This window comes from Pinus tabuliformis, chromosome 7 (genome assembly GCF_031772625.1).
Source record: "Pinus tabuliformis cultivar Carrire ecotype Pingquan chromosome 7, CPIR1, whole genome shotgun sequence".
Taxonomy (NCBI): domain Eukaryota; kingdom Viridiplantae; phylum Streptophyta; class Pinopsida; order Pinales; family Pinaceae; genus Pinus; species Pinus tabuliformis.
This window is the reverse complement of record NC_142293.1, coordinates 2,000,317,529-2,000,321,674: the sequence shown is the minus strand read 5'-3', so window position 1 is coordinate 2,000,321,674 and position 4,146 is coordinate 2,000,317,529.

Below are 4,146 nucleotides of genomic sequence, written 5' to 3'. Positions count from 1 at the left end.
GCAAGGGGCGTCGATGGGGGGGCGACTGCAACCTTTAGAGAGCGCCCCCCTTGCGGGGGGATGGGGGGCAACGCCCCCGAAGCTAAGAATAGATGTAAAATTTCCTTGTAAAATGTTGTAATTTCGTAGTCAATCTGGGCCATTCATTAGGCGGAGATCTGATGGTAGAAGTTATGTTTAATTTAGAGATTTTTTCCCTAGAAGGAAACCCCTCACTATATATGAGGGAATTGTATTATGTCTATGTATATATGTAATAGATAATTTTCTAACATCAACCAAAAGAGGTTTGTGGTTACCTCTGAGTTTTCTCTTTTCAGCCTGGTGAAAAATATGGAGTGCTAACAAACAATAACGTCGAGGTCGATGGCTCTTTGAAAACCAAAGATGAGTGTTTCATATTCTATATTGCTATTCGTGTGCTCAACTTTTTAGCTATTAGAGATCAGTTGCTTTCTTTGTCGCGGGTCTATCAAAACAAAAACAGCTCCAACGCCCTCCTACGTTTTGGAACCATCAAAATACAAATTCCACATATCATATGTACAAGGGATATGTACTACACTAGTACTATTATTATTATTATTGCTACTAATTGTACAAATATCATTTTCATTAGTTGGACTAGGAAGGAGCTCCAATTGTGTATCTAATGGGACTGGGAATGGTTGAGCAAGATAAAACCCCAGTTTAGTTTCCAAAGACAAGATGTTACACAGTATTTTGTCACACCTCCTGCACTTCCCTGTGACATACCCCGAAGTGCCTGAAACATGATCATTATGCAGTTTACTCATTCATATATGTAGCTCAGATCCTCCCTAATACATTGATTGCCTTGAGCTTCCCCCGAAGGAAATAGCTCTAAAACCCTAATTTGAGAATCATCACTCTTATGAGACTGAAAACCGCGATGGTCGCCTGTTACATTATACTTGACCCGTGAAGGATCTCTCTATTTACTTACATACCTACAATGATCCCAAAAAGGAAATTTTCCTAAAGAGGATGAGAATTTTGGTGATCTAGAAGCTTCTAAAGCAGCAAGCTGGAGGTTGTTCATGATAGATGAGATCGAGTTCTCCCAACTTAGCCTCTTGGTATGATCCCTATGAGCTACCTCCTTGATATGAGGGCCTGCTCCTATCTTTGGAGAGATCCCAACTCCCTTTCCCAGCCTATATATTCATCCTCTCCCATTCCCAAATGGTTGGTCTATGTCTATTTGCACCCTTATGCTAAGATTGTGCCTATATGCTACTCATTAGAATTGGAGAAGGGGTTCTTGGAGAGCTTAGTTTGGACTTAGATATTCATTCAAGGAGAGACTATCAACATCAAGGCTTGGTTGTATGTTTTCCCTTATTTTCTATTAATATACAACTTCTAGTTCATTTTCTATTGATGTGTATGTTCATGTATCATCTATCTTAACATTCCTTGATTATTTAAGTAGGTTTCTTTTGAATATGCTATTTGTATTTGCATGCCTTGTTGTGTCTTGATCTATTGTGCAGGTGCATAAATGCTATGATCAGCAGGAATGAGCCCATGATGCAAGTGATTCAAGATCTTCAACAAAGGAGATCGAGATAGTATCAAAACGAGGTAGGCCATATACTTCGTATCTTTTTTCAATTGTAACGTAGGAAAGTGTCTAGTAGATTACCATGTAGGTTGCTAGTCCCACTCATTGAGTTAGAGGGATCGTCTCCATCCATAGAGAGGATTTACCTAGACAGCAAAATGGTGACTCTGCTGGGGAAGCTATAATCCTTTCCATCCATTCCTTCAATGAGATCCTTTGACTAGTTAGACCAACCGTCAATTTCTTGGCTTGTCTGCATCAGTCTCGGTTTATACCATCACTGATTACTACCTTAGAGTGCTAAGTCTGGATTTTTTCTTTGAATATTTTTTTCCCCATATTCCTCGCCCATCGTGAGTTTATCTCTCACAGTTGTGATGGAATCACCAGTTTTTACTTATACAAATGCGATGGAAAAAAAAATTCATTGTTTGGGCTGCTAAAATCACCACTACTTTTGCTATCCAAAGTAGTGATGATGACCCTAACCATCACAGGTTTGGATATGAAAAGTAGCGATGATAACCCAATCATCATGTGTTTGGGTATATAAAGTAGCGGTGATCCTTGAATGTGAGAATTGTTAAGGTTTCTTCCTTATAATCCAACGTGTCTTGGCCCCTAAGGCTTTTTCCTATCCTGTATGCTTGGATTTGTTAGTTTTTGATTGATTGTCTTGATTAATGTGCAAATTTTGTCTCGTTGGCTTTGAAGTGAAATCTGTTTGAGTTCTAGAGTTTCTATTCAATTGGTCAATGCTTGTTGCTTGTTGGTGTCATTGAGATGTTTGTTTTGTTGATGATTGAGGATTGTTTTCTATGGAAATCATTGAAAACATCGTTTTTCATTTGTTTTAGCTTGTATTTCGAAATTTATTTTTCGTGAAAATGCATTAGATTAGTTTCATTGAAAATTTATTTTTTGAGATTCATCATTGAAAATAGATCACATTTTTTAGTGATTGGAAGCTAAAAAGTGTATTCGGTGCATCAAATCATTCAAAATGGAAAGAAAAGAATAATTAATATAAGTGTATCTTTGTAAATTAAAACCATTTTTCTTTCGAAAAGTTGTATTTAGGATAGTGAAAAGTGGAAATTTTTTTTACTTTTGGCATTGCATTTGGAAAATGAAAATGAATGTTAGTGGAAGGAATTTTTCATGATGTGTTTTGTTTGATGCATTATTGATTAAAATTTCTTCCCTTGATTAATCTAGCTTTCATTGAAATGAAAATTTTTCTTTTTCTCATATAGTTGCATCATAGGTGTTCAGGTAACATCGTTTTGGGCCTTAAAATTGAAACATAATTGAAGATAAACATTAAATTCTATCAGTTAATCTAAGGAGCATTTGAAACATTAACGCTCATAATTGGTGGCCTAGGCTAGAGGTGTGTTCCGGCGTCTATAAAACTTAGCAATTGTCGTTCGCAATACTCTTGCATTAAGACATGCTAGCACGGACTTGTGCTCCCCGTACCGTCGAGCATATAAAGGGAGATCCTCATAGGTTTCAAACCTTTATCCATAGGAAGCTGAGTCCACAGGGGCTTCATTCAATGATCCTCTAACATAGCACGTGTGTTTGTGGCATATTAAACAATACCTTTAATTTTACTACATATTGGAAAATACCTCTAAAGGTCACATTATTTAACCCCCTACCAATACGAACCCAATATACCTTCACAATTTTAAAAACCCCTATTTTCACTAGATATTGTAGGTTTCCATTTTTTCGTTAGAATTTTTTATACCCTTTATACTTTTTCATTAACTTTGAGCTACATTTTTAATACTTACCAATAATAAAACTCTTTACCCCCTGTTATATGCTCAATATATTATGTCGTTTTTTCCTCAATATATATCCCCCAATATGAACCCATGTGGTATCATATTCCTCCCAAGTGAAACCCCCGTGATGGATGTAGGTTCGAGGTCAAATGGAAGAGGGGATGGCCAGAGAAGGATGGTATGCCAAAATTGTTTAGGGGAGTGGGCAAGGAGAGTATAAAGTTCTTGTCTTCTATGAGAAACAAAGAGTCAATTTTTGTGAAAAAGGAGACAATGGTAAGAAGCTTTGATGTTAGGGTATAAGGGTTGAGAGTGGGTGAAAGCATATGGAAGTTCTCGATGTAGAGCCTTGCATTCGTCATCATACCATTTGGTCATGGGGCAAGATCCAAATTTTCGGGAGGTGCAAGTGGAATGAGTGGAGTAAGGGAAGGATTTGAGTGTTGCTTCCAAAATGGCAAATGAAAGATAGGTGTAATACAAAATACGAAGCCGGAAAGGGACTAGGGTGGGAATCGTTGCCTTCAACCGTCTGGGTGAAATATCTATTGTTTGATTGAAACCTAAAAGATGGACAGTGACATGAGGAACAATTGTAACCTATCAAGTATGACCACTTATGTGGATTCCACCTTCTCAAGTGTTCTGGTGAGCCTCAATATTGCAACAAGAATGTTGCAACTCCCAAGGCTACCGACTTTAATTATCAACCCAGGGTTCGTACAAACTTAAGAGGTATTGACACTATATGTGCAATAT